The sequence below is a fragment of the Canis lupus genome, chromosome 38 (assembly GCF_048164855.1).
Source record: "Canis lupus baileyi chromosome 38, mCanLup2.hap1, whole genome shotgun sequence".
NCBI lineage: Eukaryota > Metazoa > Chordata > Mammalia > Carnivora > Canidae > Canis > Canis lupus.
The window spans coordinates 17,418,856-17,435,686 of record NC_132875.1 but is presented as its reverse complement, the minus strand read 5'-3'; positions in this window follow the sequence as shown (position 1 = coordinate 17,435,686).

The window sequence follows — 16,831 nt, the reverse complement described above, 5'->3', positions numbered from 1 at the left end:
GAGGGAGAAGCAGGCTCCATGCACTGGGAGCCTGATGTGGGATTCGATCCTGGGTCTCCAGGATCGCGCCCTGGGCCAAGGCTGGCACGAAACCGCTGCACCACCCAGGGATCCCCAGAACCACTTTCTGAGCCCTTGTTTATCTGTCCCACTGCCACCTCTCATCACTACAGTATAGAGAGGCCACACTCTGTGGAAGAAGAGCATTCCTTGAAACTCACTTGCTAAAGAAAAAGATTAAGTTGAACAAGATGAGCATGCAGAAGTTGTTGTTGTTGTTTTTAGTACTATTTCAAGCTATAGGAGAGAAAACAACACCAAGTCTGAATAGTAGCTCCACTGAAACAAAGGGCAGGGGTTTTTAAGAGTCAGGGTGAAGGAATGCAGGCCACCTGTGTTGCTAGTTGACCTTAGCAAAGGAAAAAAAAAAAAACTTTCTCCCATAGTCACTACAGGAGATAATGTCATGACTTGAAGCAAGATGTCCACTGAAGTTAGTTTCCTATCTTCCCATGAGACTTGGAGATGGGGAGGTGGAGGGGGGCCATCTTCCATGATGATTATATTTCAAAAGAATGACTCTCAGGTCCTTGAGACAGACACTCCTGGTTATAAAGCTGACAAGAGGCTTTTAAAAGACAGTTACTTCTCATAGAGGCAGAGACTAGATTTATAATTACAAGATTTCCCAAGTAAATGCTCTAAGAAAAGGGAGGTCAGGGCCTAGAGTCTAGAGTTAAGTTAAGCTGAGGGGAATGTTAAGGCCCCGTTAGTCACCAAGCAGGTTTTAATTTCCCTTAGGACTAAACTTAGGGGCACTTTATAATGAGAAGTTCATCTTACAACCAACAATTTGCTTGCATTTTTCCTATTTTTCTTGCTGGGAATGTGATTCTGGCTAGCTTAAAGGTGTGCCAGTCTTAATGGTATATTTATTTTCTCAGCTTTATTGCTAAAATATCATAGAATGCAATTTTCCAAGTTAAGAGCACAATGAACCCTGCTGCCTCTTTGGCTATCCTCATTGTATTTTTTTTTTTTTTATATTAACTTGCATTCCAAAGTTACTGATTTTGACACTTGATGAATGCTTACATGAGATTATTAGAATTTTTTGAAAGAAGATTATGTGATTTGGTGTTAAAATAATAGCATAGTAGTAATCAAAATTACCTGTAAAATTTCCTATGGGTATAGACAACAGCTTGGATCACAATATTCTTTTTTTTTTTTTTAAGATTTTTAAAATTTATTCATGAGAGAGAGAGAGAGAGAGGCAGAGACATAGGCAGAGAGAGAAGCAGGCTTCATGCAGGGAGCTCGATGTGGGACTTGATCCCAGGACTCCTGGATCACACCCTCGGCTGAAGGCAGACACTCAACCACTGAGCCAACCAGGCATCCCAAGGATCACAAGATTCTGTAAAAGTTTAGAAGTGGTTATTTCTGTTTACAGCGAAGTGCCACCTTTGGCTCAGGTGGTGCTACTAAGGCATAGGCTTAAGCAGAATTTATAATCTATTTAGCCTGCCAACCTTGCAAATTTAACATTATCAACTGAACTTTAAAATTATTTGAGGTTTCCATTATTTCGAACTTTCTTATTAAATAGGTTAACAAAATTAATTTACAACAATGTGTGGGCCTGTATTTTAATTTTCAAATAACACACTTGTACTTTTGTTACAAGTAGACACATTCTTAGCCAGTTACATTTTCAAAGAGCCCAAAATCATTCTACTGCTTGGGGTCAAGTACATGAATGTACTCTCAATGGTTTATAACAATTACCTGAACCATCTTGCAAACATCAGTGTGCTAATAATGCTGATATTTGGGCATTAGCTGGGGAGGCCCCTCTCTTTGTTTTGCCTACCAAATGCACATAGAGAAGTTCTTTCTTTAGATGGCGGTGAAATCTTTTCTTTAATGTTCCATTATTTCTGAGTTTGTTTTTTTTTTTTTGTATAGTATTTTAATGAAGTTATTACATTAATATTATGAGGTGACATCTTGCATGTCTACTATTCAGTGAATGTCAGATAGGACTTGAATGATTTTGGTGTTGAATTGATCAATCAGATTTCCTCAGCACAAGAGGTTACACTTGATGTTATATTTTTCTACAATAAGCAGTTATAGTAAAAATTGGAGCCATGGACTTGATAAAATATATATAAAGGAAATAAAGAATGTCTGCTCCGTATCAAGTTTGGTGGTAAAATGACAGTGCTCTGAACTTACGACAACTGTACGGGATTGCTTTACAATTTTAATTTCAATTAGAATTCATGGAAATTATGAAGTAAATATATTGGTGTTAATGTACTCTAAAAAAATGACCAGCAACCAAAAAAAATAAAACACGAACTGTTTTGATGCTTAGAAATTTTTAGAGAATGGTGGAAATTTAAACTAAGAGCAGCTGAATTTCTTGCTATTAGAAATGGCTCCCATTTACAGCAAGATTATCGTTTTAAAATAAAGTTTATTATGATCAAAAACATAAGAATTCACTGAAGCTAAGTTTGGGATCAGGGTTAGGGTTACTCTGAAAGTTGGCACCCTATATTTTACTTCCTCCTGGTGATGTGCTATTTGAAAGGACAATGAAGCAGTATCTAAACCTTTTCTCAAAAAAAAAATAAATAAAAAAAATAAAAAAAAATAAACCTTTTCTCTTTCATATATGAGGCATAAATTAATCACATGCACTGGGTTTCTCAAATTGGGGTCTGAAGGTGCCCCCTCCAGCTCTTTCACACTCTTCTTCCCCAACTCCCCACGTTCTGAGACTATTCCAGAAAGACCTCCGGCTCTTCATGAGAAAATTTAAAATAAAAAAAAAATATTTGTACAGATATCTACAAACTAATGTAAGCATTTTCTGAATTGCCTGAATGGGCACATTGTAACTGAGCACAGTTAGATCATTTCAGAGCTCATATCGGTTTCATTATTTTTTATTGTGCTCGAAAACACATGACATCTTAACTACTTTTTAAAAGATTTTATTTATTTATTTACTTGACAGAGAGAGAGAGAGAGAGAGAGAGAGAGAGAGATGCAGGACTTGATCCCAGGACCCTGGGATGATGACCTGAACAGAAGACAGATGCTTAATCAACAGATCCACCCAGGTGCCCCCATGTTAACTATTTTTAAGTGTAGTATAGTGTTAACTATATGCACATTGTGCAATATTTCTAAAACCTTTTCATCTTGCGGAACTGAAACCCTGTATCCACTGAGCAACTCCCTGCCCCTTCCCCTCTCCTGGCAAACACCTGCTACTTCCTGTTTCTGAGAGTTTGACTCTTTTAGATAGCTCCTATCAGTGGAATCAGCAATATTGCCTTTTTGTGACTGGCTGATTTAACATATAAATGTCCTTAAGTTTCATCCGTGTTGTAGCATGTTGACTTGTCTTCAAGGTCAACGATTTTTCTCCTTGATCAAGTCTGTTGTTAACCCCTTTCAGTGAACTTTTCAGTTGAGTTACTAAATTCTTCAGCTCTAGAACTTCTGTTTTGTTCTTTTTTTTTTTTTTTATACTTTCTATCTCTTTGGAGATATTCTCATTTTGCACACGCACTGTTTCACTGATTTCATTTAGTTTTCTACCTAGATTGTAGTACTTGAGTTTCTTTAAAATGGGTGCTTTGAATTCTTTGTCAGGTAATTCATAGATCTCAAGCTTCTTTAGGAGATTTAGTTTGTTCCTTTAGACCATGTTTCCTTGCTTCTTTGCAAGCCTTCTTTTTGTTATTGTTTTACATTTGAAAGACCAAACCAAACCAGACAGTAGTCCTTTTAGACTGCCCTCATTCAGGGCTGAAAAACCTTCACCTATCAGTCTGGCTATTCTTGGAACCCCCAGGGGTTGGGTGCCTGTCTTCAGCTCAGGTTGTCTGAGATCGAGTCCTGCATCAAGTTCCCTGCATAGAACCTGCTTCTCCCTCTGCCTATGTCTCTGCATCTCTCTGTGTCCCTCATGAATAAATAAACACAATCTTTAAAACAGACAAAAAAAAAAAAAAAAAGAGAGATTCTTGGAGCCTCTCAAACTTGATGGATGTGTGTCCTCACTGGACTTGTTTTGTGGTTTTCCAGGAGCGATTAGTTTCTTCTTAAGGAGTTTGTGGCATCTTGCTCTCTCTGGTGTCCCTCTGTGGTACTGCAGGTTCTGTGGTGCTGCAACAAGCTATTCAGCTCTTTTGTTCTCTGTGACCTTTAGACAGTTGATTTCATCAGTTGTCTGGGTCAGGAAAGACAGAAACCAGTCCTCAGGGCAGCCATCCCGGCTCCCCCACCACCAAAAGCTGAAATGCCAAGCCCGCCATCCACTCTTGCCTTTCCTTTGCAAGGGAGAAGCTGAGTCTGGCTTTTCCTCTTGGTCTCAGGCTGAGCCAGCTCAGGGGAGGGGCTTATGTAGTTGACCTGAAGCAGCTTTTCTTGCCCATTTCAATGGGCAAGACCAGTCGGTCTTGACTTTTGAGTTTGCTTGCATACTGCAACTTCCTAACTGGTTTCTGCAATTCTCATAAAGGCTTCTTGGGCTATATTTTGTTGAGTTGATGTTTCTGTGGAGAATGAGGTCAGGGGCTTCCTATTTTGGCATCTTACTGATGTCACCTCTCCATATCTGCTTTTGTATTTAACATCAAATTGGCTCTAAGTAGTGAGGTATACTATCCCCTCTCTGAAACACTGGGGGCCAGATGTTTTTCATGATATTAGATTCGAGAAAAGTTCATGATTTTAGATTCGAGAAAAGTAATGCAGTGCCTTGTAATTTCCCCAGAGAGGGTGGGGCAGACTCTGAAATCAACACAATTACATGCCTAACAATGACAAATTTGCATATTCAACCAAATAGAAGATAAAGACTATAAATATTCCTTTACTGTTAGGTCAGGTCAGATTTGCCATTCCATGAATTATGATAATCATTTGGCTTTCAAATCATTTCAAGAGTGGAAAGTGAGGATAACAATTGTAAACCAGTGGTACTTTGTTGTTATTGGCAAATAAAAAATTGAATGATCTTAGTATACAAATGATCTGTGTACTCAGCGATGATAATGATAGAGTGTGTATGCTGTTTTTTTAATTTATTGCCTCTAAACTCTAGATCAATCCTTTTTGTCTGATCTGTGAAAATGTACAGGGGCCCTTTAAATCTTTTTCCTTTGGGCCCTGACACTGAATCTCTGCCTACTGGTTCCTGTGGTGCCTGGCAGCCAGCAGCCTCCCCTTGGTACCATCATGGAAGGTTTTGCAGCAGAATGGGTCTGGTGAGCCATCCCCTCATGAACAGCTTTACCTGGCATTTTAAAGGACATATTTTCAGCAAGTTCTACAAGTGCAGTTCTACAGTTACTCCTTTGCCATAAAATGTGCTGTAGCTGCAGGTTTTGTCATTTCTTCAGAACAAGAAACACACCTTACAGCCCTTAGTGGCCAACAGAGGCAGAGAGGTATTCTCAGAATAATAGTTTGATAGAAAACTGGATTGGGCAATTGGAACATTGGTTGTCTAAAATGGGAGGTGATATTAGCATGAAGGGCTGGCTTATATATTCTCACGGGTGTGTGCTCACACTCAACATGACAGGGGCCTTTCCAAAGGTAGAAAAATTGGGGGATAAATGAAGAGAAGTAGGAATAGTAATTGAGAGTAAAGAAATGAATAAATAAATGGATTATGTAATGAGAGAAATATTATTTTGATATATATGATGCAATATTACACTGATACCTCTAAAAAGATTCAGAGCAAGAGATAATATTGTCTCTTAATTCAATTACACCAGATGCCCAAAAGGGGCAAGCCATGTATTACTGAGACCACTTCTGCTTTTGGAGGTTCAAATAGAAAAAGTTAGTGGAAACAAGGAATTGTTCATGGCACATAGTGAAATCAAAAGAACTAATATTGATTGTAGCTGCCCAAAGCACATTCATTTTCTTTTTTTTTTTTTAATTTTTATTTATTTATGATAGTCACACAGAGAGAGAGAGAGAGAGAGGCAGAGACACAGGCAGAGGGAGAAGCAGGCTCCATGCACCGGGAGCCTGACGTGGGATTCGATCCCGGGTCTCCAGGATCGCGCCCTGGGCCAAAGGCAGGCGCCAAACCGCTGCGCCACCCAGGGATCCTTTTTTTTTTTTTTTTTTTTTTTTTTAATTTTTATTTACATTCATTTTCTGAAGTGTGGTTTGGCTACAGCAAAATGGCATTTCTATTTTGAGAAATTAGTGTTGTTAATTTAAATTAATTTCATTTGTATATAATTTAAAGTTTTGTTTTTCACTATACTATTTTGTGAATTATAAAATATAGATTTATTCTCTTACTTATTCAGGTAATATTAAAATAAAAATAATTCATCAATGTTGGTTATCTGCTAGCATGCTTTTTCCTTTTAGGAGAGGTTCATACCTGCTATAAGTTGTATTGTATATCCCCACCAAATTTCATAGGTCAAAGTCCTAACCCTCTGTACCTTAGAATGTGACCTTATTTGGATTGTTGCACATGTATTTAGTTAAAATAAGGTCATAGAGTAGGATGGGTTTCTAATCCAATATAACTGATGCTGTTATAAAAGGTGGGAAATTTGGATACAGAAAGAAATCCACATGAACCTGAAGGTGGTCATCTACAAGTCAAGGAGAGCTGCGTCGCATCGATGTTCTTTTCATGGTGTCAGAAGGAACAAATCCTGCCCAGGGTCAGACTTCTAGAACTGGAAGACAATAACGCTCTCTTTTTTAATCCACCCACTTTGTAGTACTTTGTTATGGCAACACTAGCAAACTAATACAACTGTCTGACTGAAGTTGTGAAAGTATATAGCTTTATTTTCCTCTATACATTTTTCCAATGTTCTTGAAACTTTCTAGCACGATTAATTGCTTAGTAGAAAAGAATTTTTCATATGTATCTATTTTTAAATCTGTTTGCAAATTGTCCTGTGAATTTACTTATAATGTTATTTAATTCAATTAAAATGGAGGTTGGAAAGATCTGATTTTAAATCATTTCAATGATGTCACTTCCTTATCTGCCCACTTTTCTCTCTTTTACACATTCATGTAATTTTAGAGAATCAAAAACCTTAAAACCAATTGACCATCATAGAGAAAACTGTCAAGGCATGAATGTACAAATGAATGATGTATGTGTGAATATGATATGTAACTTGATTGTAGTGACACTTGTATCAAAATTGCAAAGTAAAATCCATTACATTCCTTGTAATCATAATTGGTGTAAGACTCATGAAGTGTGACTTTCTCATTTTTGGCCTCTTCTTTGTTTCATCCTTTCTCCCTATGTAGGCATTGCTGCTGCTGCTGCTTCTTTCTTCTTCTTCTTCTTCTTCTTCTTCTTCTTCTTCTTCTTCTTCTTCTTCTTCTTCTTCTTTTTGGATTTCTCTTATGTACATACACTTCTTGTCTTAATTAATATAAATATTTTCTTGGAAGATGGTATATTTCAATAAATTTCTTGCCTATCATTTGTGTTCTTAGAACTAAAGAAAAATGGAAGAAAGTCAAGAAATCAATAATGCCACCAGAAAGTAAATAATTAGCCTCCAGATTCAATCATTTCCTATAAATCGCCTTTGTTTGTTTCTATGACTAATGAATGCAGTATGGAAATTATTCACACTCCAGCAGCAACCTCATGAAAACCCATTTGCAGAAGGCCTTGAATAAGAATATAATTCGGCATTCGTTCATTTTAAATGCAAATAGTGGAATCTGAGTAGGACAGGAGTGTCAGAGTGAAAGGGCGTGTTTTCAGGCATTGCAGAAAGCTGTCATGGTGACTAGGAGACATAGCAACTTACTTATTTATAAAAATAAACCTGAAAAGAGAGTGAGTCAGGCACAGGTTTGCGACTTTACTCCTGTCAACGTTAGATGAAGAACGTATCCTGAAAAATCTTAGTTATCAAGATCCTGAAAAAAGCTTTAGACAAAGAGTAATAACAGAAAACTATACCTTTACGAAGGTGGATATATGCAATCTATTAATCTGCAGGTTATTTGAGATTCCTATACCTACACTTTTTGGACTATTTTCTAAATTGGAGGCAAGGAATAATTTTGTGTGTGCGAAATTGAAGAAATAAATATCTAGTGAGTTCTGATTTTTATTAAATTATGTGTCTTGAGTTTTATAATGATAATTTTGCATTCATCTTTCCCCACAGGTGTATTTTTCTCCAGCACTTCTCTTGATTATCATAAACTGAGTAAGTAGCAAAGACTGGGGAATATGTTGAAGCTCAAAAAAGAAAACTAATTGGAAATCAATCTTAAATAATACGGCAACATTGAAAATTTGGGATATGTCCTCTCTCTTGGCTTGAGTGCATTAGGGTAAAGTGTCACTGAGATTAGATTGGGAAGCATGGAGTTGAACCTCTGCTCTGGGTGAAGAAGTCCCTGTAGCCCTAGCTGTGATTTCTGTAGGGGCTAGACCCCCATGCCCCGGCATTCAGCAATTAAGCTTAATTGGCCAGCCAGCCTTCCTTGGGGGATTATGGAGGCACCTAATTAGCAGCAAGCAGTTGCTTTTCCACCAGGGTGGCCTCCAACTGCCTCCCATATTTAGACTTTGAACTCGATGAAAGTTTAGTGGTGATTTTTTCCCCGTAATGGTATGAATTATGATGTGAAATGATCAGGTAGGAAGGTGATCTCATTCTAAAATACATATGTGGGTCGCTCTGGGAATTTCCTCTGAAGATAAGGTGGGGAGATCCAGGGAAGAGTTTAGCCTATGAGAAATGTCAGTTATTTCCCCAACCAGTAATCCATATTTCTGGGGCGTAGACCAAGGAAATAGGCAAAAGAGTGGCTAGTTGATATTTTTAAAGAACCAGTTTGGGGATCCCTGGGTGGCTCAGTGGTTTGGTGCCTGCCTTAGGCCCAGGGTGTGGTCCTAGAGTCCTGGGATCGAGTCCCACATCGGGCTCCTTGCTTGGAGCCTGCTTCTCCCTCTGCCTGTGTGTCTGCCTCTCTCTCTCTGTGTCTCTCATGAATAAATGAATAAAATCTTAAAAAAAAAAAAAAAGAACTGGTTACAAGAACTTCAGTCAAACTTCGACATAATTTTTAAATTCAGGAGTATACAGAACATGAAAAGTTTACAAAATCAAGATGTTTATCATCATGTCTACTATATTTATAACCACTATTAGAGTTATAAGTTATCAATAGTTTACAGAAAGCAAACAGACACTGTCAGCTTCAGTTCATTGTATTTTCTGGTTCTAGATTAGATATTGCAATAGTCTTTAAAATGTGTGTATGGGGTATGAAGCACTGTCCCACTGCTCTGTGAAAGGAAGCTTCTTGCCCTGAGGTTGTTATAACTTGTGTGTAGAAAAGAGATGGAAGAAATAGACTATTTTGATAAACATTCCTACATGTACATGTATAATCCTGCAAGATTATACATAAACATTTAACATCTAGAAGCAAAAATTTTGTTCATTTCCAAGGCATTTCAATGCTACAGACATTTATCTTTCAGAAAACAAAATTTTGATTTGTTACTTTGTTGCTTAAACTTCTACCATAGCTTGCTTCTCACTCCAATGCACAGAATCTAGGATGTCTTTTGGAAAGTTTTATCTGAGCTGTCTGTCCCTGTCGTCTTTGCTGTAGTCTTCCATGAACTCTGTCCTTTCCCCTGAACATAAAAATGTCATTGAGTTTGTTTAATTTTGCTGCTAAACTGACTTTCTGAAGAGGCAGGTATCCTTTCTATTCATTTTTTGTATTTCTAGAAATGAGCACATTGCATACCTCATAACAAGTATTCAATAAAGATTTCTGGAATGTGTGAATTAGCACCGCTAACTTGTGGCACATTGGCAGGCAACAAAGCCAAGCCAAGAGTAGTTCATTCTTCTTTTGTGTGGACACCTATGATCTTGGTTTATTAGGTGTTGGTTGGGGAGAGGAGTCATAGAATTTCTAGGGGTGCTGTATATCTCTACTTTCACATTCAGCTACAGAAATGAGAGGATCAATGAATGCTAATAGATATAGACAAGCATGAAGCTGGCTGGGCATTGAGGTTTCCTTAAAGTCATAGTTTTCTCTCTCTTTTTCTCCACATCCTCTTACCCTCTCTGGCAGGTTTTGAGGATTGGTTTAACTTAACTTATTCCTTAGGTTTCTTTTGAGCCTCTGGTCCAAACAGGCAAACAGACACACACTCACAGAGATAAACTCTTTTTTTAAGCTCTCTACTCCTTCTCATCTGACATATACAGGGCCTTGTATCTTTGCATTCTTACAGTAATTGTCATATAACTCGATCAGTGACAGTAACAGTATTTAACTCATTGAGAGAATTCCCTACTTCCCATTCACTTCTCTATCAGCCACAGTTATGAAGCAGCTCAACAGTTAATCATTTGCTATATTAATTAATGATTAAAGGGATTATGTAGATGACTGGACAAATGGATGGATGGATGGACAGATGGATGGATATGGATAGATGGATGGATGGATGGATGACAGAAAGAGAGATTGGAGCAGTAACTGCTTCTTTCTATTATCTTGTCAACTTGAGTTATTATGTTCCAATAATAGGTTAGGGAGATGAAAGTAAAAATTTTCAGGAATAAATTAATAGCAAAATAATGAACAAAACAAAATACATTAAAAATGTATTACAAGGAGTCTGATGCACAGTCTTAGACATTTATATTATGCAATAGTACACCAAGTTACTTAAGACATTTCCCTATTTTGTGGAGATTTTTGTTAGATTGGCATAGAGAGAACATAAATTTTAAAAATTAGACCACCACCCCACCAAAAAAGAAAACAAGTGATTTTAACCCATTGTTTTGATTATCTTTTTCCTTGAAATTTTTTACTGTAGTTGATTTAGTGCATGCATAAATTATATCTTTGTGCTTGATGAATAGCAGATTGATAAGGAGCTGTACCATTCATAGTGGGAACTGTGTTTAATTATTTTAAAAATTTGTGTGACACCAGAATTTAGTATTCCTCCCAATACACACAAGTTGGTTTAAACAGAAATGGAAAAGGTTGCTGTCTACTGCATAGGGCTTTCAGAACTAAAGCAACACAGTAAGTGAAACTGACTTTCAAGTGGGCAACTGTGCTCAGCTGCCATATTGCATAAGCGCAATATGGAGCCACAAGGTGTGACACAACTAAATCTATATATGGTTCATTTAGGATTTGAAATGATGACTTCTTTTTAGAAGACAGCAAACAGCAGATCTGGAGCAGTGAAGTTTTAGTTGAGTCATCTCACTTGTGACACTTATTTTAAATGCAATCTGTTAACTCAAAGTATTACCAGCTTTAAAAAATACAGGCCTCTTTTTTTTTTCCAGGCATTTCTTTTATCCATTTGTAGGCAGCTTATTGAAGAGGTTCCAAAGAGAAAAATCCCATCTCATATTAAGTTATGCACTTTGACATATTTTGTTTCTCTAGCAAAGGATGACTGTTACCTTTCCTTTTCATTTTTCCCTCCTTCTCTCAGGGAATGGCTTCCTGCAGTTCAAATGTAGCTCTATAGTCACGGTCAATGGAACCAAGATGTCTAGGCATTTTCCCTGTATTCCTTATAATAAGACTGATTATTTTCTAGTGTTTGGGTGGTTGTTGGGAGACAGTTTCCCATGAACATCTCACATTTCTGCCCATGTTGAAAGGAGACTGTTCTGAGAAAAGATGATAGCAACTGTACTCTCCATTTCGAAGGTACAAAAAACAAACAAACAAACAAACAAAAAAAAAACACCTCATAGATATAAAAATCTAATAGAAACAGAAAGAAGAGAAGGGACATCTTTGCATAGATGAGGGCAATAGTAAGCAATAAAGGAGAATAAGAATTACATCAAATTGGGTACTTATGACTTCAACTTCATTAGCTGTGGAAGCCCATTAGAGACAGCCAGGCTGGAGTCCCATTTGAGAGGCCTAGTGGAGCAACCACCCCTCAGCTAGGACTTCCAACTGATCATCCTCATTAGGGTCATATTTATAGGGCAAATAACAGGTCTCTGAAGTTAAACCTACATGCAGTTTGGAACGAGCTGCATTCCACTGCTCTCATGTTTTTTGCATCTTCAAGGAGCCTAGGTTAGGTGTGCTTGCCTCCCCTCCCAGAATCCAGTGAGAGAAGGGCAGCCTAGCCTGGAGCCAAGGGGATGTAAGGCAAAATTTTTAGCTCTTAGTGTCCACACCAGAATGGCCAGTTTTGGCCTAGAGGCCAACTAATGTAAACTCATCAGGTTCTCAAGGTCACTCATGTAGCACGAGTTTCACAAACAACATTCTTTAACCTGGCTGCATCTGTGTAGGTTGGGATGGTCAGGTATGCAGAAACCTCCATACACACAATACAGAGACATTGACTGCTTTTGTTGTAGTCTCATTTTTCAAGGATGTTTTTGTAGTAAACAACCTTGGGAAATATTGTCTCTCTTCAGACCAAAGGATAGGCATGTTTACTGCTCATTATAAAAGATTCAGATCCCTAAACTCAGGCTTTCTGTCTTGTAACAAACCATTGAGCATGCAGGTGTCACCTGTTCCTTTGCATATTGCCCCGTGGAGGTAGGATTCAAGGATTCTTACAGTCTGGCTACTACTTGTGCTATGAGTAATAACATTTTTTGGTCTCAGATTCAGGAGTCTTGTGTCTTCTGCTATCACCTGTAGAATTTTATCAGGCTAACTTGTTAGCTTAAAAATGAGATAACATCTCATACCCTTCACAGTAAGTGAGAATAGCAAGGTAAGATATATTATTTTAAGCATTGTGATATAGAATTAATTATAGTTTAGGTTTTAACAAATACTTGTAACATATGTTATCTAACCCTTCACTGATAGCTGAGTTGTGTGATAAGTTTAGAGTAGTAGTACTAAGAAGACATGTTTCATTATGATACAGTATGTGCATTTATTCAGTGTTACAGTGAGGGTAAAATTACATTTGCATAATGTATTGTGTTGCTCTTGACAGCAAGTACACTGCATGTTTTGTCGAAAAGTTGCAACTTTTATTTTTGGGAGAAAAATAATCTTAAAAGTTTAGATTTAAAAATTTCCAGATACTTTCTACCATAATGTTCTGCAATTACTTTGTTATATTTCATGTCCCCACGAAATTGTGTTTTTCTCAAGGAGTGTTTCTGAAATATTCAGGATTAATAAAAATGTTTATGTTTGTTCACATTCAAATATGGTTGTATTTTAAAACTTGTAAATATTTAATTACTATTAAATACTATTTTAAATTCATGGAACATTATAATAGTTTATAAGTTTGGTAGCATTCTCAAAAATTTTAAAAAGCCTAATTTAAACAACAGTTTTAAATAACTCAAATATAGCTTCATAATACATACATTTCATAAAATAGAAATTTTCATTAAGCACTTACACAAAGATTTAAATACCTTTTTATTTCATACTGCAGATTTCATAAAAGTAATTCAGCATAATAACTATGTTATTATATTTAGGATTTAGAATTATCTGAAAATGCAAATTCAGTGAGATAATAGCGTTCTTTTTCATTATGCAAATTTAGCAGGTTTTTAAAATAGTCAGTGTCTGATAATTATAATGTTAATAGTGATAAATATGTTTGAGATTAGGGTTTTATATATATTTCATAGTTTTTTTTCTCTCCTTTAACACATTACCTTTCATAAATTAACTTGGGTGCTTTATCAGGAACTGGCAACTTCGGTTGTGCAGAAATGGAAGCTTAGTCTTGAGAATCAATATGCTGTATTGTGTACCGTGCTTCCTTCTCTCTTGATTCCTCTGTAGTTCTTGTTACTTCCCTACGTAGATTACCATATTTACTTTGCTTTTTTCTTTTTCTTCCTTTTTTTTTTTTTTTTTTAACTTAGTGATTTGGTCCTTGAGAACCATGAACAAAAATTAGTGAATGGTGTGGGAAAGGGAAAATTCATAGTGTTTTCCCTCCTCTGTCTTGGGTGGTGTCACCAACAGAAACTGTCTTCTCCATGCTCTAAACATAGGCCTGCTTCTGTGGTTCCAACTTATGCTAGTCAACCCATGGTGTTCTGGCCACAACAGAGAGTTCTGGCTTTTGAGGTTCATTAAGACTCCCTCCTCCTGGTGTGCCTCTAGCCCAAAAAAGCAAAAGTGGCTTCTTGCTGATGTTAATCTTTGCATTTCATCACCATCCTTTTCTTAACTTTTCAGCTTACCTATCACTTTTATAACTAATTCCATGTATTAAATGTCCTCTCTTTAACATACCCAGAATGTTTTTGTTTTCCCTACTGGTCCCTGACAACCCTTTGAAGTGATAAACATCTTTATTGTTCATACTAGTCAGAGTTTCTTCATTTTCTTTTACTCCTTTCTTCTAGTTCTTCTCTCTTCTCTTTTAACTTTTTACTCCTCAACTGACATGGACTTATTTGTAGATAGAACGGGCTATGGTTACGACTACTTAACATAGCAATATGGAAAACAATGTTGACTGGATTTCTTATTACACATCTTATGTATCACAATATAAAAGGAATAAATAAGTAAAAGAAATTATTTTTTTAAAAGATTTTATTCATGTATTTGAGACTGAGAGCATGTGCAAGAGCCCATGGGGAAGGACAGAGGGAGAAAATCCCAGGTTCTATGCTGAGCATGGAGCCCAAGGTGGGGCTTGATCTCACAACCTTGAGATCAAAACCTGAGTCGAAATCCAGAGTCAGATGCTTACCGACTGAGCCACGCAGGTGCCCCAATAAATTCTTTTTAAAATAGCTCATGAAAACTGTGTAACAACTTTGTGTGTCTGTGTCTTTATGCACATATGCGATTAAAAGAGATGAGAGAACAAGGTTTTGAAATCGAACTCAAGTCCCAGTTACATATCTTGCTTTAGAATTTTGAATCAATTTCCTCTCTTTACATCTGCTTCTTCATTTGTACAGTTAAAAAATTACCCCAAACCTGGAAAAAAGGCAAGGAGAGGCTGCAAATCTTTTCGGTGTTATGCTAGGACCTTGTGCAACAGGCTTATCTAAGGATTATTTTATTGTCTAAGGCAGTAGTTTGGCAAATGATGGCCACAGATAATATCTGGCTCAAGTCCTGTGTTTGTTCAGTCCTTGAGCTAAGTATGGATTTTACATTTTTAAATAGTTATTAAAAATGAAACAAAGATTAGAATGTGACAGAGACTTTATGTGGCCCATAAATACTAAAATATTTACTATCTGGCACTTTATAGAAAATATTTGCCAACTCCTGCTCTAGGGGAATGAACCATTGTTTGATTTACTATTTACTATTGATTAGGATTCAGACTCCATGAAGGTAGATGATAACTTATAAATTGATAAGTGTAAATGACTTTTGTCCATTGGAGAAGCAATATTTTATATCTGGTAGAAAAGATATCCTAAGATTATGTCTGTATTACTCTCTAGGACATTAACCAGTTTCAAATGCAATTTTGTAATTGTATTTCAGCATCTTCAATTGGCTATAAGTAGTTCAACCTCATTTTGTTTTGAAGCAGCCTTACTATCCTACTGGTTCCCTTACTATTAAATAAAATAATTTTGTCAACATATATTTATTTTATATTTGCATTTGAATCATATTTTTAACTCCTAGAAATTTAAGTTTTGACAATAAATGGGCCACTTCTCTCTTTCTTATTTAATTATCAGCTGTTTAAGGACTTTAATACAATGTGGACAACTTAGGTGGACAATTTAGTTGGGCAACAGTGCGGATTTTCCTATATTGCTCAACTTAAAAGTCAGTATCATGAACTGAGCCAAAGGCAGATGCTCAACCACTGAGCCACCGAGGTGACCCTCTAGATATTCTCTTAACAGAACTCCGGGTAAGGGGCCTTTAGAGTTATTCCACTTTCTTCATTTTTTTTTTTAATATACTGTTTGGGTTCTACAATATTGAATCCTCATAGCTGGTGCTCATATCTTCCTACCAGTACAATTTTACAATTATCAAAAGACAGGGAAATTTTTCTTCTTTTTTTTTCTTTATGTAAGTTTTACTTGTTATTGTTAATACATGACTTAAACAGTACACAAAGTTAGTGCAGGAAGAGAAAGCTGATTCAATGAAGACCAAACTGAATGCTTTGAAAAGACTTGACAAAGGTGAATTGCTAAATAATTGCCATCCAATCAAGTGTAAGTGAAGCAGCAGCCAAAGTTTGGTGTGTTTGGCTATGACCAGGCCTCTGTTTGGAAGTGCTTAGTTTTGAAAATATCTATACTGCATGTAAAGTCCGTCTGTTACATCTTTGTGCCTTGTGGCACGGTAACAACTAGAAAGCTTATTACCTTTTGTATGATATGATAACAGGGCAGTTACATTTTCTTCGTAAGTGTGGAATGGGGCTAACTGAGGTTAAAAGCCCAGATACAGAGAGCCTCTTTTCTTTTATAACTCAGAGTGTACTTGGTGAGACATTTGGAAGGTATGTGGAAGCAGGTGCACCTTTTGTTCTGAATAGCTGAACTCTTCTCCTTACCTGAGTTAAGAACATGTAAAGAACTGTAAATAGTCTGACTGCTGACCCCACAATTAGACTGGGCTCCCATATTTTGAAAATAAAAATCTGAAAAAAAACCTATGCTCAGATTATTTTTTTAAATTCTCATTTTAAGGAAACTGGAACTATAAATTGAAGAATTTTGATTGTGGATATGGAGTCAAAAGACAATGGAAAGAAAGATGAAATTGAAATACAAGAGTCATACCCAGAGAAAAA